The sequence below is a fragment of the Saccopteryx leptura genome, chromosome 1, assembly GCF_036850995.1.
Source record: "Saccopteryx leptura isolate mSacLep1 chromosome 1, mSacLep1_pri_phased_curated, whole genome shotgun sequence".
Taxonomy (NCBI): Eukaryota; Metazoa; Chordata; class Mammalia; order Chiroptera; family Emballonuridae; genus Saccopteryx; species Saccopteryx leptura.
Window position 1 is genome coordinate 187,613,854 of NC_089503.1, and position 23,305 is coordinate 187,637,158.

Here is a 23,305-nt window from a genome sequence, read left to right on the forward strand (position 1 = left end):
CATTTTAGTCTTTAAATCCAAATCAATTTTCTGGGCACCATATGTAAATGAGAGAAAGCTGACCCCCAACCCCATCACTATGAATGTATTACATTCTCCTGTGACTTCCCGACAAAGAAGCACCATGGAGACCGAGCCTGTGCACTCAGGACTGAGCTCTGAATCAGAGACAATTAATGTCAGTTAAGGCCCTGGATGCAGAAGAAAATATTTGCCCCTTAAAAAAAAATAAAAAGAGAAACAGGGAAAATAAAAATACAAGTCAGTCACTTTTATTTTATTTTTTGCATTTTTAAAATTAATTTTAATGGGGTGACATTGATAAATCGGGGTACATATGTTCAGAGAAAACATCTCCAGATTATTTTGACATTTGATTATGTTGCATACCCCTTACCCAAAGTCAAACTGTCTTCTGTCACCTTCTATCTGGTTTTCTTTGTGCCAAGCCCCTCCCCTAACCTCCTCCCTCTCTTTCCGCACCCCCCCCACTACCATCACATTCTTGTCTATGTCTCTGAGTCTCATTTATATGTCCCATCTATGTATGGAATCATATAGCTCTTAGTTTTTTCTGATTTACTTATTTCACTCAGTATAATGTTATCAAGTCCATCTATGTTATTATAAATGATCCGATGTCATCATTTCTTATGGCTGAGCAGTATTCCATAGCATACAGTGTGTCTGTTAAGTCATGATGCACTTTTGACCAGTCACAGAAAAGCAACAAAAGACGACAGAAATGTGAAATCTGCACCAAATAAAAGGAAAACTCTCCTAGTTTCATACCTATTCAGTGCAGTTTGATGTGGGCTCCATTTGTTGCCCTACACACATCCAAACGATAGTGAAGTTCTTGCCACACATGGGTAAGGATGTCTGGTGTAACAGAGTGAATAACGTCTGTGATTCAGTTTTAAGTGATTAATATCATGGTACTTCGTTATAAATGCGCCGATATTCATGTTGCACTTTGGTCATGGATTCGAATTTAGAGAGCCACAGAACACACTGAACTTTCCTCTGTACCGTCCACATCTCGACTGGCATGGGGGTGGGCTGCTCCGCTTTATACATGGTGTTACGTCATCATCTGCACATGCGCACATGCTGCCACATCATCCTACAGAAATTGGGAGGGTTTTCCTTTTATTTGGTGCAGATTTCACATTTCTATCGTCTTTTGTTGCTTTCCTGTGACCAGTCAAAAGTGCACCGTGACGTTACAGACACACTGTATATGTACCAAAGCTTTTTAATACACTCTTCCACTGACAGACACTTGGGCAGTTTCCAGATCTCCGCTATTGTGAACAATGCTGCCATAAACATGGGGGTGCATTTCTCCTTTTGGGACAGTGCTATGGTATTCTTGGGGTATATTCCTAAAAGTGGGATAGCTGAGTCAAAAGGCAGTTCGATTTTTATTTTTTGAGGAATCTCCATACTGTTTTCCACAGTGGCTGCACCAGTCTGCATTCCCACCAGCAGTGCAGGAGGGTTCCCTTTTCTCCACATCCTCGTCAGCACTTATTCTGTGCTGTTTTGTTGATGAGCGCCATTCTGACTGGTGTGAGGTGATATCTAATTGTGGTTTTATTTTGCATTTCTCTAATGATTAGTAATGTTGAACATTTTTTCATATGCCTATTGTCCATCTGTATGTCCTCTTTGGAGAAGTGTCTATTCATTTCTTTTGCCCATTTTATATTGGATTGTTTGTCTTCCTGGTATTCAGTTTTACAAGTTCTTTTTTTTTTTTTTTTTTTTTTTTTTTTTTTGTATTTTTCTGAAACTGGAAACGGGGAGAGACAGTCAGACAGACTCCCGCATGCACCCAACCAGGATCCACCCAGCACGCCCACCAGGGGGCGACGCTCTGCCCACCAGGGGGCAATGCTCTGCTCCTCCGGGGTGTCGCTCTGTTGCAACCAGAGCCACTCTAGCGCCTGGGGCAGAGGCCAAGGAGCCATCCCCAGCGCCTGGGCCATCGTTGCTCCAATGGAGCCTCGGCTGCGGGAGGGGAAGAGAGAGACAGAGAGGAAGGAGAGGGGGAGGGGTGGAGTAGCAGATGGGCGCTTCTCCTGTGTGCCCTGGCCGGGAATCGAACCCAGGACTTCTGCACGCCAGGCCGATGCTCTACCACTGAGCCAACTGGCCAGGGCCTTTACAAGTTCTTTATAAATTTTGGTTACTAACCCTTATCAGATGTATTGTTGAATATGTTCTCCCATTGTGTCGTTTGTCTTTTTATTCTGTTCTTATTGTCATTAGCTGCGCAAAAGCTTTTTAGTTTGATATAGTCCCATTTGTTTATCCAGTCTTTTATTTCACTTGCCTGTGGAGACAAACTGGCAAATATATTGCTGTGAGAGATCTTGGAAAGCTTACTGCCTATGTTTTCTTCTAAGATGCTTATGGATTCACGGCTTACATTTAAGTCTTTTATCCATTTTGAGTTTATTTGTGTAAATGGTATAAGTTGGTGATCTAGTTTCATTGTTTTCCAGGTAGATGTCGAATTTTCCTAACACCATTTATTAAAGAGGCTGTCTTTACTCCACTGTATGCTCCTACCTCCTTTGTAAAATATCAGTTGTCCAGCCCTGGCCGGTTGGCTCAGCGGTAGAGCGTCGGCCTAGCGTGCGGAGGACCCGGGTTCGATTCCTGGCCAGGGCACATAGGAGAAGCGCCCATTTGCTTCTCCACCCCTCTGCGCGCTTTCCTCTCTGTCTCTCTCTTCCCCTCCCGCAGCCAAGGCTCCATTGGAGCAAAGATGGCCCGGGCGCTGGGCATGGCTCTGTGGCCTCTGCCTCAGGCGCTAGAGTGGCTCTGGTTGCAATATGGCGATGCCCAGGATGGGCAGAGCATCGCCCCCTGGGGGGCAGAGCACCGCCCCTGGTGGGCGTGCCGGGTAGATCCCGGTAGGGCGCATGCGGGAGTCTGTCTGACTGTCTCTCCCTGTTTCCAGCTTCAGAAAAATGAAAAAAATATATATATATATCAGTTGTCCATAAAGCTGTGGGTTTATTTCTGGGTTATCTGTTCTGTTCCATTGATCTATATGCCTGTTCTTATGCCAGTATCAGGCTGCTGTAGTATAACTTGATATCGGGAAGTGTGATACCTCCTGCTTTATTCTTCCTTTTCAAGATTGCTGAAGCTATTCGTGTTCTCTTTTGGTTCCAAATAAATTTTTGTAATATGTGTTCTATATCTTTGAAATATGTCATTGGTATTTTAATTGGTATTGCATTAAGTTTATAAATTGCTTTGGGTAATATAGACATTTTAATGATGTTTATTCTTCCTAACCATGAGCATGGTATATGCTTCCACTTGTGTCTTCCTTGATTTCTTTTATCAATGTTTTATAATTTTCCGAGTACAAGTCTTTAATCTCCTTGGTTAAATTTACTCCTACGTACTTTATTTTTTGGGTTGCAATAGTGAAGGGGATTGTTTCCTTAATTTCTCTGACAGTTCACTGTTGGTGTATAAAAATGCCTCTGATTTTTTAGTATTAATTTTATATCCTGCCACCTTACTGAATTCATTTATCAGGTACAGTAGTTGTTTGACTGAGACTTTAGGGTTTTCTATATACAATATCTATCATCTGCAAATAATGATAGTTTTACTTCTTCTTTCCAATTTGGATGTCTTTTATTTCTTTTTCTTGTCTGACTGCTATGGCTAGTACTTCCAGGACTATGTTGAATAAGAGTGGTGAAAGGGTGCACCCCTCCCTTGTTCCTGATCTTAAGAGGATTGCTTTTAATTTTTGCCCATTGAGTATGATGTTGGCTCTGGGTTTGTCATAGATGGCCATTATCATGTTGAGGTATGTTCCCTGTATTCCCACTTTGCTGAGAGTTTTGATCATGAATGGGTGCTGGATTTTATCAAGTGCTTTTTCTGCTTTTATTGAAATTATCATGGTTTTTCTCCTTCCTTTTGTTTATGTGATGAATCACACTGATTGATTTGCGAATATTGTACCAGCCTTGCCTCCTCAGAATAAATCCCACTTGATTATGGTGTATGATTTTTTTCATATATTGCTGGATCCAGTTTGCTACTATTTTCTTGAGGATTTTAGCATCTAAACTCATCAGGGATATTGGCCTATAATTTTCTTTCTTTGTGTTGTCTTTGCCTGGTTTTGGAATCAGAATTATGCTCGCCTCATAAAAGGAGCTTGGAAGTCTTCCTTCCTCTTGAATTTTTTGAATAGCTTGAGAAGGATAGGAGTTAGTTCTTCTTTGAATATCTGGTAGAGTTCACTTGTGAGCCATCAGGCCCAGGAGTTTTGTTTGTTGGGAGTTTTTTGATAGTTGTTTGATAGTTGTTTTGATCTCATTTTTTTGTAATCGGTCTGTTTAGGTTTTCTGATTCTTCCAGATTGATTTTTAAATGATTATATGTTTCAAGGAATTTGTCCATTTCATCTAGGTTGTCTAGTTTTTTGGCATACAGTTCTTCATAGTATTTTCTTATAATATTTTGTATTTCTGTTGTGTCAGTTGTTATTTCTCCACTCTCATTTCTAATTTTATTTATTTGATTCCTTTCTCTTTTTTTCTTGGTGAGTCCAGTTAAAGGTTCATCAGTCTTGTTTACCTTTTCAAAGAACCAGCTCCTGGTTTCATTGATCCTCTGTTACTCAACAGAAACACTTGAGGCCAGAAGGGAATGGCAAGAAATATTCAAAGTAATGCAGAACAAGAACTTACAACCAAGACTAGTTTATCCAACAAAGCTATCGTTTAAAATTGAAGGAGAAATATACGCCAACCTCACCCTGTGTTGCTGATAGAAAAACACTTGAATTAAAAAGAAACATTGGAGTGGCTCATAACCATAGCGACCCTGGGTACCATGGAGGCGGGGTGTGCAATAGACTTTCCAACACTCATTACATTTACTTCGAGAAGACATTTTCCAGTGAATGGGTATAAGGCTGATTCAACTGCAGGGACACAGCTCCTACTTGAGTCTACAAGGATTTACTGCGGATAATGATAACAGATATAAGTCAGCCATAGAATTTCAGTTCACCCATCCCAGGAACACATACAGCAATGAATTTCAAATAATATAGAAATCACTAATAAACTCTGAACTCACCATCCATGTCTTTCTAAATATTTGAAAGTACTTGTTCAGTGAGACTTTAAGTGTGGTGTGTGTGTGTGTAAAACTAGACTACAGACACAACTTTAAGGCATGTGGTTAAGATATTTAGGCTCTAGGAAGTCTTGGACTGTGAGCACCATCCTGCTGTCTGACCTTGGAACATCGAGTCATAGGAACTGCAGCGTTCGTTCAATGTGGCTTGATCCCACTTGTAAACAGTTAAGGCCCAGGGTCTTTAGGTTATAATTTGGCCTCTATTAGACATAATCAAGATGATAGCTATGAAGGAGGTCTATGCTGGACTTATGAAGGAGTAAAAGAATTTGTAGAGAATTAGAAACTGATCTATTCATAAGTTACTAAAACCTTTTCTTTTCTAGCTCCCTTGGTCAAAGTCACAAAGGTGGCTGAGCTGGGAGCAGGGCTGCATGCATAATTCAGCGCTGGTTCACTACTGTAGTGCCACAGGACAATGCAGATGACAGCCGTGGATGTGTACATGTGATGTAGAAGCACCCACATACCTCTCTCTGGTTCTGAACGTCTAGCTGTGAGGATAGCACACACACCAGCAGGCACAAGGTATACACTGTGTATTAAGGGAAAACATTAAGTAAAGACCCACTCCAAGGCCTGGGCTCCCTGGTGTTCAGCACAACAACCACCCAAAGCAGGGCAGAGAAAGATGTGGAAAGGGAGTTAAAATAAATATCTAGGAGTGAACAGAGAGAGCAAATCACAGAGATCACCAACTCTAAACTTTTGGCTGCAGGTTCTGCTTATTTGTATACTGAAAGAAAATTAATTGTCAAATTAATTCTTATATATCTCTATAATCTTTTTAACAGTTCAGTAATTTATTCCAATGAAATGTAACAATGTCCAGATTGTAGAAAACATTTAACAGATAAATCAAACTTGTACTGAATGTTCCTATTTGGGAGTTGAGAGGAAACAAATGGAAAAGATGAATAATAATGTGTGAGTACAGAATCCTGAAATCCAAAATATTTCAACTAATCTTTTTTTATGGAATAACCCTTAAAAGCTAATAAAAAGCAAACCATACAAATGTGATAACATGATAAATGTGTTTCTTAAGTCACCAGAGTTTCCTGACCAGGCGGTGGCACAGTGGATAGAGCATTAGACTGGGACGTAAGGGACCCAGGTTTGAGGCCCTGGGGTTGGTGGCTTGAGAACAGGCTCATCTGGTTTGAGCAAGGTTCATCAGCTTAAGCCCAAGGTCCCTGGCTTGAGCAAGGGGTTACTCGGTCTGCAGTCGGTGTGCATATGGGAGAGCAAACAATGAGAAACTAGGGTGCCACAACAGGGAGCTGGTTCTGCTTATTTGTATACTGTGCTTATTTGTATACTGTGCTTCTCATCTCTCTCCCTTCCAGCCTGTCTGTCCCTGTCTGTCCCTCTCTCTGTCTCTCTGTCTCTTTCAAAAGGGAAAAGGAAAAAATAATATTCATACAAAGTCAAGTTAAAGAAAATCTTTGAGATATTTTATAATTGCCTTTCTGTAATGTCCCAAATATGCAAAGAGAACATAAAATGTCATCACTTCAGCATTATTATAACTCCTTTTCCTAGAATATTAGGCCCCTGAGAAAAAATACAGACTAACTATGCCATTTACAAATTTAAATATGACCTATTACGATTAAACACTTTAAATCTCAAAGGCTTTTCAAGGTTGGGTTTTCTTTAGAAGCTTATGTTACCAAACTAAGTCCTTCTCAATAATGAAAAGTTAACCCCAAATCCTCAGGACGTTTTTATCTTTAGGAAGGTGATTTCTTGAATTTGAATCTTGAATTACAATTTAACCAACAAGGATACAAGGCTCCCTTTCTTATAGGGCTAAACATATCACAAATGTTTCCATGTGGATGCAGTGCAGTTACACTGGACCTGTCCCAAGGCGTCTGAGACTGAGAGACTCTGAGGAATGGAATGACCATTCCATTCCTCCTTCTGGGAGAAGCTCCATTCATGGGCAGTTGCTTCTTCCTGTGAGCACTTCTCACTGTCCTTTTCCTTACTGAGTGTAAAGTCCCTAGTACCGACATGGGCACAGGTCACTGTTTATCCTCTAGAAATAGATTCCACTTCCCAAACCAGTAGCCTGAGTTGAGGGTAAGTAATCATCCTTAAATGTAAAGCATATCACGTTGTCCTGTCACTCAAAGTTCTATAATCTTGTTTAGGGTGAACCCAGGGTTCTCATGACCTTTCTGTACCCACTACCCAATGCAGAGGGTGCATATGGCTTCCTTACATCTGGGATCCACTCTCCCCATTTTGAGGGCTAACTCCCTCTTTACCTTCAGGCCTCAAAGTAAATGGCACCTCCTCAAAAAAGCCCTTTCCCTCCACCAAATCCAAGTGTAGACCTGTTTATACTTACTCCTGCCCTATACTTTTCCTGCACTGACCTTCAAACACTGTACATACACAATGATCTGTGTTCTGACTGTCCATCTCTCCACTCCAGCCAGGAACCAGGGTGGTCTTTCTCCATCACATTTGGCAGTTAGCACTGAATCCGTTCCTTAGGAGCCACTCAGTATATGCAGGTGACATCACTGTCCCTTTCATCTCTCTAATTCAACATAGAACTGGAAGTCGTAGCCACAGAAATCAGACAAGAAGAAGAAATAAAAGGCATCCAAATTTAAAAAGAAGTAAAACTGTCACTATTTGCTGATGACATGGTACTGTATATAGAAAACCCTAAAGCAGGCAACTCTAAACTTTTGGCTGCAGGTTCTGCTTATTTGTATACTGAAAGAAAATTAATTGTCATATTAATTCTTATATATCTCTATAATCTTTTTAACAGTTCAGTAATTTATTCCAATGAAATGTAACAATGTCCAGATTGTAGAAAACATTTAACAGATAAATCAAACTTGTACTGAATGTTCCTATTTGGAAGATTAGAAGACATTTTAAAAAGAAATTGAGGAAGATACAAACAAGTAGAAGCATATACCATGTTCACTGATAGGAAGAACTAACATCATTGAAATGTCCATATTACTCAAAGCAACCTACAGATTCAATGAAATTCCTATTAAAATACTAATGGCATACTTCACAGATCGAGAATATTTGAAAAATTTATCTAGAACCAAAGAACCTAAATAGCCTCAGCAATCTTGAAAATGAAGAACAAACTGGGAGGTATCATACTTCCTGATATAAAGTTATATTACAAGGTCATTGTACTCAAAACAGCCTGGTACTGGCATAAGAACAGGCATACATATCAATGGAACAGAATAGAGAACCCAGAAACAAACCCATGCCTTTATGGTCAATTAATATTTGACAAGGGAGGCAACAATATACAATGGAATAAAGACAGTCTCTTCAATAAATGGTGTTGGAGAAAAATTGGACAGGCACACACACAAAAAAGAAACTAGACAACACAATAAATTATAAAATAAAAATTAAAAAGAAATGTTTAAAAGCTCATTTTTCCAAGAACAATCCCACTGAGTTTTTCATGAATTCAGTGGGATTACAAGAGCACCCCTGATGTCTCTCGGAGGGACGGAGACGCTTTTGGGAGAATCAGTGCAATAATGTGATTATTTTCCTCCTGATAGAGTTCCTCAACTGATTCCAAATCATAGTGTGTAAAACTGAAAACAGTAGTAAAATCATTTTATAACTTTCACATGAAGAAGGCTAAGAGAAACTTTCCAAAGTTCTCCCTACAGACACATGAAGGGAGAAACTTCTTGACAGGACAGCCATACTGCCAAGAGCCAGGTCCGTGCTGTGGTTCTGGCGCCCCTCATACCGAGCACAGCATCTCCTATGCAGCAGATGCTCGATGAATGTCAAATTCACCACTACAGAGCTCTTCTCCCAAGGAAGATGTAATCTGTGCATTATTTAAGCCACAAGATTATTTTAAAACACCATTTTGATTTTTCTACCAGGCATCTCCATTTTTTATCCTATCATAAAGCTTGACTTGACCTATGAGGATTAGGCTACTTTAGATAAGATCTCAACAGATGTGCATCAGGGAGACTAAGTCAGGACTCATCACAGTGGGCCTAGAATGGACAGCATTGCTCCCAAAGGCTTCCCCAGCCCTTCCCGGACACACAGGTGCAAACAGCCCTAGCTGCTGCTATAGCACCTGCCTATATCACCAGCTGCATTGCGAGACGTCCTGATTTTTAGGGTATTTTACACTTCTCCAACAACTGACAATTTCTTTTATTTCCATACTGTTTTTGGTTTATAGGCAGCAAAGAGAGCCCAAGTCTGCACGTGAGTTAATATAATACCCCATGACTGGCTGGAGGGCTAGAGTCTGAGGTAGGCACCACACTCCTGAGCTCTGTCTTGAGCCTCATCACCCCCGCCCCATTTAATGCTGACAGGTGCTTCTGTTGTCCCTGTCCATCTTGCTCCCCCTCAAGCACAGGTAACTGGATTCCACCTTTTTTTTCCCCTGGTGCAGTGTGAAGCTGTTGTCACTACCAATCCCAGCAGTCTCTCCAGCCTTTGGGGACTCACACAGAAAGATAAGCTTCCTAGTGGGCCACAGGGTGACTAGACCAGCCAGAGGGTAAAGTGCAGGAGGAGCAGAGTCAGGCAGAAAGGGAAAGAAAGAAGAGGAAGAAAATGTTCTTGAAAATAATAGCAGATGGAAAATTAATAAGGCAGACTTCCAACTGACAGGCTGCTTTCTGACACATCAGCTCTCAGCTCTTCTTTGGCATTCAGAACATACGTTCTTACAGAAGCACCAGAGCAAATGAGACCCCCCAGTACATAGCTCACTAGTACTGGTTCAGATCATGCTTCAAACTATTTTAGTCACTTTCAATTAAAGAGACTTTAGAGGGTTTTCTAGAGCTCTAACTGCCCCCTGAAGCTAACAATTCTTTATGGGGGGAAAAAGAGGGGTAAGAAATACGTTCGTCTCCCCAGAACTCTGCCATCTCCTCATCACACACACACACACACACACACACACACACACACACACACACACACACACACACAAGACCTCTCAAAGACTCCAGCACAGCCTTTATGTTCTAAAAATCAGACTTACATTTCAAAAGATTTCTGTATATATTATCCAGCTTGATTTCATCACTATAGAAATTCTGTAAACTAGATCATGCAAAAAGCATTATCAACTATTGACCAAAAATTTCATAACTACAGGACATATACATCCAGATTATAATGGGCTATAAGCCAACTCGCACAACGGGTGCAATGGGGCACAAAGGGAAGCACAAAATGACTGAATTTCTGAACCCTGGGGAAGAGGAGGAGAATGCACTTACTGAGCGCATTCTACTGGGCAAGGACAGTGCCAAATCCTCTACATTTATTATCTTGATTAATTTCATCCCCCAACAATCCTGTGGTAGGAATTGCCAATTATAATGAGAAAACTGGATCACAACGGTTAAGCACAACCAGCATGACAAAGCCAGGATTTGAGCTCACCCAGATTGTTCCAGAGTTCTGTGGGTAATGACACTTTAATTCCTTCCTAACCTTTCCAGAAGCTTCCTGCAGGAAAAAGCCAGGTCACATACAAAGTACGGGGAATCAGAAAGATGTCTGACTTTTCAATAGCAGCAGAGGAAGCTAAAAGACAGTGGACCCTTCCCTTAGAATTCCAGAAGAAACACTTATATTATCACAGGCTACCCATTACAAACTACCCATCAAGTGCAAAGTGAATTAAAACGCTTTGACATAGCCAAAGTCTCAAAAGTGTCCTTCACATGCACCATTTTGGGGGTTGACTTAAGGATAGGCTTCCTTCAAAATGAGGAAGTAAACAAGGAACAAGTGAAGTCCCCCAAAGGAGGCTGGGGGTAGAGCTCAGAGATTGTTTGACAGGTTTCTTGTATGGAAAACTGAACTGAGAGGTGTTTTACATAGCTATTAGACAAGTGAGCAAATTCAAAAGCAGAAATAACAAGAAATTCAATGTAATCATGGTATACTATGCCATTAAAAATGAATACAGGCCATGGATGGTTGGCTCAGTGGTAGAGCATTGGCCCAGCATGTGGAGGTCCAGGGTTCAATTCCCAGTTGGGCACATAGGAGAAGTGACCATCTGCTTCTCTATCCCACCCCTGTCCTTTCTCTCTCTCTTGTCACCCCTGCAGCCATGGCTTGAATGAGTAAGTTGACCCAGGGTGCTGAGGATGGCTCCATGGCCTTATCTCAGGTGCTAAAATAGCACAGTTGCTGAGCAATGGAGCAGCAGCCACAGATGGGCAGAGCATCAGCCCCAGACAAGGGTTGTCAGGTGGATTCCAGTTGTAGTGCATGTGGGAGTCTGTCTCTCTGCGTCCCTGCCTCTCACTTGACTTAAAAACAAAAGGAAAAAATAAATAATTACAATCACTTATAAGTAAAAAAAAAAATACTGAGTATGTATTCAACAAAAATTAAAAACTATAGTGGGAGCAAGGAGGAAGCGAAAGTGTTAATGTATAAAGAAAGATAAGAAAGATAACACTGTATCTTTCATAACAGGAAGTCAGTAGATAGGCAAATCCAAAATCTCAAGAAAGAGCAGAACATGCACATTATTTACAAGAATTGTAAATACTGGAAGATATATCTAAAGAGTAGAAAGTAGTATTTTCTGGAGAGAAGGAATCAGAAATGGCTAGATGTTGACAAAGGGCTGTTGCTTTTTATTACAACTTGTTCCATTTGATTTTTAACACTATGTATTACTTTAATATAAATGAGAAATACACTAGAAAAAGCACCATCTCTCTCAGGCAGACACCAGGCTATCTGCAAACTGACAGGCAAGATTTGTTAAAAAGCAAAGTAAATCTCATTTAAGAATTATAACATTATGACTCATCAGTGAATTAGTTTTACAAGCAAATTTTTAAAATGATAATTTAAAAGAGATTTTTCAAATCATATTTTTATGTGTATAATCTTTTATCCATTTATTCTAATGAAAAATGTAATTTAAAAATTAAAGCTTAAGCTTTCTCAGCACAGAGGAATAAGCCTGTTTGTAGGTTTGTCACTAAGCACATCGCACTCTGGTCCTTCAAACTGTCCTTTATCTCATGGCAGCCTACAGGAAACTCTTCCTCTGGTGAAGTTACAAAGCACTAAGCATTCATTAGTACATTCAACTAATATTGAACACCTACTAAGTACCAGACATTAAGTCAACATTAAAATACACAATCCCAACCCTGGCTGGTTACTCAGTGGTAGAGCGTCAGCCTGGCATGTGGATGTTGTGAAGTAGAAGGCCCAGACCTTACTTATGTGAGGGGCTTACAATTAATTGCATGTTTATTGGTTAAGCTTTTCTAATTGGTTGGATATACACATAAACCAGAAAATACATGGGGTTGTGTAATTTTTTTTTACTATTCAGTGAAAAGAGAAGAGACAGATAGAGAGATTCCCTCATGCGTGAGTTCAATTCCCAGTCAGGGCACACAGGAGAAGCGACTATCTGCTTCTCCATGCCCCCTTACTTCTCTCTCTCTTCCCCTCCTGCAGCCATGGTTCAACTGTAGCTAGTTGTTTTGGTCATTGAGGAAGCCTCCAGGGCCTCTCTGCCTCAGGCACTAAGAAGAGCTCAGCTGCCAAGCAATGCTCCAGATGGGCAAAGCATCGCCCCCTAGTGGGCTTGCTGGGTGGATCTCAGTTAGGGCGCATGAGGGAATCTCTCTATCTGTCTCTTCTCTTTTCACTGAATAGTAAAAAAAAAAATTACACAACCCCATGTATTTTCTGGTTTATGTGTATATCCAACCAATTAGAAAAGCTTAACCAATAAACATGAAATTAATTGTAAGTCCCTCACATAAGTAAGGTCTGGGCCTTCTACTTCTTTGTATCTCCTTCAAGGCTGAACAGAGTGCTGATTCCTCACCATAGGCACAGTGGTGATGGCTCCTCTGTCCAGTACAGCCATGGGTTCACTTACAAGGTCAGACATTCTTTATGACAGAAGTATGTCTTAGCCTATCTATGGGGAAAAATTAAAAGCAATTGTGAATTGATAGGTTCACAGGTGTGGCTTCGTGTAGAAACTCAGTAATTATTCTTTTTGTGATTAATATATACATAAGCTTTTTCTGAGTGAATGAATTAGTGAACAATAAAAGCCAACAATACACTTACTCTTTTTTTATTAATTTTAATGGGGTGACATTGATAAATCAGGGTACATATGTTCAAAGAAAACATCTCTAGGTTATTTTGACATTTGATTATGCTGCATTCCCATCACTCAAAGTCCAATTGTGTTCTGTCACCTTCTAACTGGTTTTCTTTGTGCCCCAGCCCTCCCCCAATCCCCTCTCTCCTCCCCCCCACCCCATAACCCCCACACTCTTCTCCATGTCTCTGAGTCTCATTTTTATGTCCCACCTATGTATGGAATCATATAGTTCTTAGTTTTTTTCTGATTTACTTATTACGCTCAGTATAATGTTATCAAGGTCCATCCATGTTGTTGTAAATGATCCGATGTCATCATTTCTTATGGCTGGGTAGTATTCCATAGTATGTATGTGTGTGTGTGTGTGTGTGTGTGTGTGTGTGTGTGTGTGTGTGTGTATGTATATATATATATATATATATATATATATATATATATCTCCTAAAGCTTTTTAATCCACTCGGTCACTGATGGACACTTGGGCTGTTTCCAGATCTTTGCTACTGTGAAAAATGCTGTCTTAAACATGGGGTGCATTTCTTCTTTGGAAGCAGTGCTATGGTGTTCTTGGGGTATATTCCTAAAAGTGGGATAGCTGGGTCAAAAGGCAGTTCGATTTTTAATTTCTTGAGGAATCTCCATACTGTTTTCCACAGTGGCTGCACCAGTCTGCATTCCCACCAGCAGTGCAGGAGGGTTCCCTTTTCTCCACATCCTCGCCAGCACTTATTCTGTGTTGTTTTGTTAATGAGCACCATTCTGACTGGTGTGAGGTGATATCTCATTGTGGTTTTAATTTGCATTTCTCTAATGATTAGTGATATTGAGCATTTTTTCATATGCCTATTGGCCATCTGTATGTCCTCTTTGGAGAAATATCTATTCATTACTTTTACCCATTTTTTGATTGGAGTGTTTGTCTTCCTGGTGTTGAGTTTTACAAGTTATTTATAAATTTTGGTTATTAACCTCTTATCAGACATATTGTCAAATATGTTCTCCCATTGTGTAGTTTGTCTTTTTATTCTGTTCTTATTGTCATTAGCTGTGCAAAAGCTTTTTAGTTTGATATAGTCCCATTTGTTTATCCCGTCTTTTATTTCACTTGCCCGTGGAGATAAATCGGCAAATGTATTGCTGCGTGAGATGTCAGAGAGCTTACACCTATATTTTCTTCTAAGATGCTTATGATTTCACGGCTTACATTTAAGTCTTTTAACCATTTGAAGTTTATTTTTGTGAATGGTGTAAGTTGATGGTCTAGTTTCATTTTTTTGAAGATAGCTATCCAATTTTCCCAACATCATTTGTTGAAGAGGCTGTCTTGACTCCATTGTATACTCTTACCTCCTTTGTCAAATAACAATTGTCCATAAAGGTGTGGGTTTACTTCTGGGTTCTCTGTTCTGTTCCATTGATCTATATGCCTGTTCTTATGCCAGTACCAGGCTGTTTTGAGTACAATGGCCTTGCAGTATAACTTGATATCCGGAAGTGTGATATCTCCCACTTTATTCTTCCTTTTCAAGATTGCTGAGGCTATTCGTGTTCTCTTTTGGTTCCATATAAATTTGTTTTTTTTATTTTTATTTTTGTATTTTTTTTGTATTTTTCTGAAGCTAGAAACCAGGAGAGACAGTCAGACAGACTCCCGCATGCGCCCAACCGGGATCCACCTGGCACGCCCACCAGGGGGCGACGCTCTGCCCACCAGGGGGCGATGCTCTGACCCTCCGGGGCGTCGCTCTGCCGCGACCAGAGCCACTCTAGCGCCTGGGGCAGAGGCCAAGGAGCCATCCCCAGCGCCCGGGCCATCTTTGCTCCAATGGAGCCTCGGCTGTGGGAGGGGAAGAGAGAGACAGAGAGGAAGGAGAGGGGGAGGGGTGGAGAAGCAAATGGGCACTTCTCCTGTGCCCTGGCTGGGAATCGAACCCGGAACTTCCACACGCCAGGCCGACGCTCTACCACTGAGCCAATTGGCCAGGGCTCCATATAAATTTTTGGAATATATTTTCTATATCTTTGAAGTATGTCATTGGTATTTTAATTGGTATTGCATTGAATTATAAATTGCTTTGGGTAATATAGACATTTTAATGATGTTTATTCTTCCTAACCATGAGAACGGTATATGCTTTCACTTGTTTGTATCTTCCCTGATTTCTTTTATCAATGTTTTATAATTTTCCAAGTACAAGTCTTTAATCTCCCTGGTTAAATTTATTCCTAGGTACTTTATCTTTTTTATTGCAATGGTGAAGAGGATTGCTTCCTTAATTTCTCTTTCTGACAGTTCATTGTTAGTGTATAAAAATGCCTCTGATTTCTGAGTATCGATTTTATATCCTGCCATCTTGCTGAATTCATTTATCAGGTACAGTAGTTGTTTGACTGAGACTTTAGGGTTTTCTATATACAATATCATATCATCTGCAAATGATAGTTTTACTTCTTTTCCAGTTTGGACGCTGTTTATTTCTTTTTCTTGTCTGATTGCTGTGGCTAGTACTTCCAGGACTATGTTGAATAAGTGTGGTGAAAGGGGATACCCCTGCCTTGTTCCTGATCTTAAGGGGATTGCTTTTAATTTTTGCCCATTGAGTACGGTGTTGGCTTTGTGTTTGTCATAGATGGCCTTTATCATGTTGAGGTATGTTCCCTGTAATCCCACTTTGCTGAGAGTTTTGATCATGAACGGGTGCTGGATTTTATCAAATGCTTTTTCTGCATCTATTGATATCATCATGTGGTTTTTCTCCTTCCTTTTGTTTATGTGATGAATCACACTGATTGATTTGCAAATATTGTACCAGCCTTGCCTCCCAAAAATAAATCCCACTTGATCATGGTGTATGATTTTTTTCATATATTGCTGGATCCGATTTGCTACTATTTTGTTGAGGATTTTAGCATCTAAATTCATCAGGGATATTGGCCTATAATTTTCTTTCTTTGTGTTGTCTTTGCCTGGTTTTGGAATCAGAATTATGCTCGCCTCATAAAAGGAGCTTGGAAGTCTTCCTTCCTCTTGAATTTTTTGAAGTAGCTTGAGAAGGATAAGAGTTAGTTCTTCTTTGAATATTTGGTAGAATTCACTCGTGAAGCCATCAGGCCTACTATGACTTTTCTTTTTTGGGAGTTTTTTGATAACTGTTTTGATCTCATTCGTTGTAATTGGTCTGTTTTTTTATTCTTCTAGATTAATTTTTAAAAGATTATATGCTTCAAGGAATTTGTCCATTTCATCTAGGTTGTCTAATTTTTTGGCATACAGTTCTTCATAGTATTTTCTTACAATATTTTGTATTTCTGTTGTTATTTCTCCACTCTCATTTCTAATTTTATTTATTTGAGTCCTCTCTCTTTTTGTCTTGGTGAGTCTGGTTAAAGGTTCATCGTTTTTGTTTACCTTTTCAAAGAACGAGCTCCTGCTTTCATTGATCCTCTGTATTGTTTCTTTAGCTTCTATGTCATTTATTTCCACTCTGATCTTTATTATTTCCTTCCTTCTTCTACCTCTGGGCTTTACTGGCTGTTCTTTTTCTACTTCTTTTAGATGCAGGGTCATGTTGTTTATTTGAGCTTTTTCTAGCTTCTTAAGGTATAATGCTATGAATTTCCCTCTCAGGACTGCTTTTGCTGTGTCCCATAAATTTTGAGTTGATGTATTCTCATTATCATTTGTTTCTAAGAATTTTTTTATTTCTTCTTTGATCTCATTGTTAACGCATTAGTTTTGAAATCCCCTACTATTATAATATTGCTGTTGATTTTGCCCTTTAAATCCATCAAAGTCTGCTTTATATATTTAAGTGCTCCTATATTAGGTGTGTAGATATTTATAACGGTTATATCTTCCTGTTGGATTGCTCCCTTTATCATTATGTAGTGACCTTCTTTATCTCTTACTATAGCCTTTGTTTTAAAGTCCATTTTGTCTGACATAAGTATTGTTACCCCAGATTTTTTTTCATTTCCATTTGCATGCAATATATTTACATCCTTTTATCTTCAGTCTATGTGCATATTTTGTTTTGAGGTGTGTCTGTTGTAAGCAGCATATGCATGGGTTCTGTTTTCTTATCCACGCAGCTACCCTATGTCTTTTGATTGGATCATTTAATCCATTTACATTTAAGGTTATTATTGATATGTAGTTGTTTATTGCCATTTTATTCTTTAAGACTGTATCCCTCATTTGCTATATTCTTTTTTTCCCCTTTGATCTGTTTACAACAGGCCCCTTAGCATTTCTTGCAGCCTTGGTTTGGTTGTAGTGAATTCCTTGAGGTTGTTTTTTTGTCTGGAAAGCTCTTTATTTCTCCTTCAATTTTAAATGATAGTCTTGCTGGATAAAGTAGTCTGGGTTGTAGGCTCTTGTTCAGTATTACTTTGAATATTTCTTGCCATTCCCTTCTGGCCTCAAGTGTTTCTGTTGAGAAGTTGGAAGTCATCCTTATGGGGGCTCCTTTGTAGGTGATAGCCTTTTTATCTCTAGCAGCTTTTAATATTTTCTCTTTATCACTTAGCTTTGGTATTTTAATTATGATGTGTCTTAGTGTAGATTTCTTTGGGTTTCTCTTTAATGGAGTTCTCTGTGCTTCTTGAACTTGTGAGATGTTTTCCTGCCTTAATTTAGGGAAGTTTTCAGCTATGATATGTTTGAACAAAGTCTCTATCCCTTGTTTTCTCTTTTTCTTCAGAACCACTATGATGCAGATGTTACTTCTCTTCATGTTGTCACAGAGATCCCTTAGCGTTCCCTCAGACTTTTTGAGTCTCTTTTCTTTTTTATGCTCTGCTTCTGTGCCTTCATTTATCTTGTCCTCTATCTTGCTGATTTGATTCTCAGCTTCATCCATCCTGCTTTTAATTCCTTCCACTGTGTTCTTCATTTTCAATATTGTATTTGTCATTTCTGATTGATTCTTTTTTATTATTTCAATGTCCTTGTTTATACTTGCTATCTCTTTACTTAGGTGTTCGTAATGACCATCTATTGTTGTTCTAAGATATTTGAGCATCGTAACAATCATTATTTTAAACTCTGCATCTGGTAATTTGCTTATATCTGACTCATTCAGGTCCTTTTCTGGGGATTTCTCTTGATTCATTTGCGTTCCATTTCTCTGCCTTCTCATTTTGTCTGTGTAAAAGAAGGTTTTGGCCACTGGATTCCACTGAATGTGGCCTCTGTGTTCCCTAGGTGTGGTCTGTCTGCCGGTCCACCACCCCCTCTGCTGCTGCTGCCTAGGCCATTCGGGTATGGGCATTGCCAATGCCAGCCCACTGGGGCTGTTGCTGTAGTTTCCGCCTCTCCTTCACGGGAGTGGCAGAGATCACATTCTCCGGTGTACAAGCCTTGGCTTTCGCCCTGCCCCCGTGGGTGGGGTTATGCTCAACCCTGAGGGCAAGGGTGAGCACCTTTGCTCAATTGCGGGTCTCTGCCTGATTCTTGGCTTTTGCCTCGCCCCTGCAGGAGGAGCTGGCTCCTGAGTCAGGCCACAAGCCTAGGTTCTGCAGGTGGGGCAAGGCTGCATTCCTGTGCCCCTACTCAAGGGCGGGTCTCTGCCCCTTCCAGGGCTCCTGCCCTTCCCTCACAGACTGGATTGCAGGCAGCCAGCAGCTAGGCTTTACCACTTTCGTATGACCCCACCTCCCCAGCTGGGCAAGACCGAGCTCACACCTGGCTCTCAGTTGTTGTCAGCTGGCTTCCGCCCTTGCCGACAGAACCGCACTTCTGTGTTCCACTGTCGCCCGCCCTTGGGCAAGCCTCAGCTGTGTGGGTGGGGACGCTGCAGCTCAGACCCTAAGACTCATTAGTATAGTCCCGAAATCTCCCTCCTTCTAAGTTCCTCTGCTCTAAGTACTGCGGGAGAGCTTGTTTGGCTGGTGTCCTGCTTCCTTTTGCTGGTATTGCTGTTTCCAGGGGAAAGATTCACTTCAGATTTGGAGAGTGGCTCGTCCCAGGGGTTAGGGTGGCTGTCTCTCAAAGTGTTTCTCCCTGTGCCTCCTAGATTACACTCTCTCCCTGCTACTCCAGTCCTCTCCTCTCTCCCCTTCCCCCTGGAGCCCTGGGTGAGTGGTTTTGAGAGAGGTTTTCTGTGCAGTCCCTTTAAGAAGAATCCTGGGTCTGAGAAATCAGTCTCTTTCTCACAAACAGTATCCTGACTTGTTTCCAGCTAAATACTGTCCATACACCTCTTCTAGGCTCTGGGGCTGCCGGCTGGGGCTTTGTTCCTGGCACTCAGGACCCTCCCCTCTCTGCTAAACTCACTTCCTCCCATGTGAGTCTCTCCCGGCTGCCGTTCACTCCGGGAAGCTGGGCAGCCCTCTCTGCGTTTCTGCTTTTCCTACCAGTCTCAGTGTGCCTTCTTCAGTGTTCCTTGGTTGAAGAGTCCTCTTAGTTTAGTCCAAAGTTGGTTTTTCCAGATGATGGTTCTTAAAATTAGGTTGTAATCCACTTTGGTTCTGGGAGGTGGAAGTTGGTACGTCCGCCTACTCCATCGCCATCTTCAAAGTCTTCTACACTTACTCTTTATCTCATTCTCTTCTCACCCCCTTAAGTCCAACTTTAATGGACAAAGGGTTGTCACCAAATCAGATTATTTCTATCTTGCTTATCTTTTTAAGAGCCTAGAATGATAATATTTTGGAAATTTATCTTTGGAGGACAATGTGGAAACTTGACCTAACTCCATTATTACCTTTCAAACTAACAGAATTATATACTTAAAATTAATGTCAGCCCAGTAAATTTAATTTTAAAAAAAGAATAACACACAAACCAGCAATCTTTCTTTTGGATATTTATCCAGAAAAAAATGCTTAATTTGAAAAAAACTAATTCCTTTGGAAAGTTCTTCTATAAAACAAATTACTCCTTTTACAACAGGGATGAAGCAATGGAGTCACTTGTCTAGAATCACTATACTCAGGAAAATACCATACTTCTCCATGTATAAGATGCTCTCATGTATAAGACACATGAGAGCATAAGACACATAATTTTGTATAAGACACATAATTTTGGGGCCGAAAATTTGAAAAAAAAGGTATTACATAAAGTTATTGAGCTCAAGTTTTATTCATCATAAAATTCATACAACTCTTCTCACTGTGAAAATTCCTATCCATTAGCTTGTCCTCATCTGTGTCTGAAGATGAATCAGTGTTTTGAACAATGAGTAAAAAACAAGTGTGAAAAAGCAGAATATGCAAGTAAAAAATCTACAACCACTGTATAAGATGCACCATTTTTTGACCCCAAATTTTTCAAAAAATGGTGCATCTTATACATGGGGAAATACAGTAAATTTGTTCCATTTTCTAAAAATCCAGTGTTCCTTGAACATTTAGTCTAGAGAGTTCTGACATGACTAATCCAATGCTATTTATAAAACTGTCTACTGGGCTATTTCCAGCATCATTCACTAAGATTGATGGGAAATAGAGCAAAAAAAAGAAAAGGAGCAACTTCCTATACACCCATTTAATGTGACTAACTCAGCCATGCTCCCATCACTAGCATGGGCCATTTAACTGCTGCATGGGACTTTAAGTGAAAGAATGTTATTCTTTCAGCTCGATCATTGTTGAAACGCCTAGTTGGGTCTGGGATGGGATAAGGTGTATTTATGTTGGTGTCAAAAGAAAGGAAATGAATTGGTTCAATTAAAATGTCTGCCGTTGGCCCAATTTTAGGATTGTTTTCAGTTAGTGATGTTAGCAGTGGGAGCAGGGGATTCCAGGGACAGCAACAGACTGTCCAGCCCTGCTCTACCTTCTTCTCAGTTGTAATGTTTATGGTCCAGGAGAAAGAAGATTTGAGCAGTTTTCCCATGAAGAGTTTCTATGTATGGTTCAAGATTTCTGTGCATGACTGTTGCAAGTGGAATAAATGAAGAGAGAAACACTATTAGAAAGGCAGAAGACCAGGAAGAGTGGCAAGGAAACCCTGGAAGTAGATGACACCAAGATGGGTTACACCCACTTCAGTAAGTCCATGCCAGCACACTTTAAATATTAGAGTTTTCCTTCTAAAACAGGTAATTGTGAAATGCAATGTGTTTTTATTCCATGTTTAATTTGTCCATATTTGGCCATATTTCAGGTAGCTTATCAAGAGCTAGTGTGGGCAAGAGAGAAACATCATAGAGCCTCTGCCTGACATTGTGCTGACGTGCACATCTGCACTAGCCCCGCCAGCCCGAAGCCCCTGAGCCTGCTCAGTGGCCCTCGAAGAGTAGGAGGCAGCATGCTCACTCGCCCCCACTCATTCGTGAATCCTTACTGAAAGGGCCATGCAGGTTTAAAATAGCTAACAGGTTCTAATTTAAATTGGGCTCTCTGTTAGATTTAGGGAAGAAAACCACCACACTAAAAAAATAAATAAGTAAATAAATCCCAAGACTTAAACTTCCCAATATTATCTCCCAAAGTTGAATTCCACACTCTGAGCTGGCCCAGTGAGGGAAGCCTCAGCCTGATCTGTCTTACTCTTCTTTCTCTCATTTGGATAAGTTCTCTCTCCTCTCCCGTGACATTTAAGTATCTAAGCGTAGAGACAGACAGAGATGACATGGACAAGCTGGGAAGTTTCCGGAATCAAAGCATATTAGTACATCAAATCCCCATCAACTAGTTACCAATGATGCCAAAATAACAAAACCCCAAATATGCTGCTAATTTCAACAAAACGGGTCTTTCTAAAGGTTTGGCAGACGAAAAGAAAATGTGACCTTCACATCACAGAAGTTTTGTGGAATTCTGCTGCTCATCAGTCCTTCTTCCTGTCCACAAGTAGGCACCCATTCGGAGGGACATTTTCTACAAGTGGACAATAAAATGAACTAACCTTTATAAATTGTCCCTACTCTGAGCCTACCTTCCCTCAGTGTTCCTAATACTGAGACAAATTTGCTTTTAAGTTACACCAGAAATTGAGAGAATTTAGAACATGTATTATGCAGCATGATCCTTAGGAACCTTTTGTTGTATATAAGAAGAGCAAGTCTGAGTTACCCTCCTGTACCTTCTAAACCCTGAGCTGGCAGCAGACGCATCATACCACTTTCTTCCACTAAACAGTGCAGCTTCCCTGTTTGGCTACTTCAAATTAAGGCAGATCCTCATACCCTCCCAGAGCTGTTCCTTGAAAAAAACACTATTTTTTTAATGACATCTTAAGTGATTCTTTTTTTCTTTGCATTTTACTACCCTCCCACCCCTTTCCCTCTGGCCACACTAGTCTACTGAGGCTACTGATTACAAGTCTGGTTGAGTCCAGTCCCTTCCCGCCAATCAATTAGCAGACCCTGGTGCCACTTATGTCCCTTGTGCCTGAACACAGAGACAACTAGATAAATCGCTCATAGCAGATAAGTTACAGTGGGCTAGACAGCTCTGTGCCAAATTAGCCATTTATACATTGTAGCTATCAATTGTCACCAATAACTCTGATGTGTTGGAAAATGTGCATAAATCAGTTCTTTGGGCACCTGATCCATCACAGAGCCAGGGGAGACCCAGCAGAAAAATTCCCCAGAAGTCTCTTATCTAGACACTCTGACTTTGTCAGAATTAAAGGCTGTTACATGATCCTGCCAGAGACAGCCTTGGGTATTGCTAGATCTGTTAATAGAGGTCTAGGTCTAGGTGAGCAAAGCAAGTTAAAAATGAAAGGGTTCTGAAGGTTAAAAGTCAGTCTTTGCCACATCCCCACAGTTTTGTAGATGGTGGGAGGGTGGTAAAGTGATGCTTTTGTTGGCCCCAAGTCAACTGGACAGTATAATCTTTAGGTCCGAATAACACAAATCAAAATTTCCTCAATAACAACAACCAATCACTATTTTTATAACCATGCCTCTAAATGATCCTGTGTCATCTTTCTTGTTTGGGAACAATCTGTATACTCCGAGGTATGCTCACTCC

General features: G+C 40.4%; 1 protein-coding gene across 3 annotated transcripts in view; it reads right to left on the reverse strand.

Moving 5' to 3' along the window:
- The window catches only part of PCNX2 (pecanex 2), a 344,351-nt gene that overhangs the window by 161,441 nt on the left and 159,605 nt on the right, over positions 1-23,305 (reverse strand). The window lies entirely within an intron of this gene.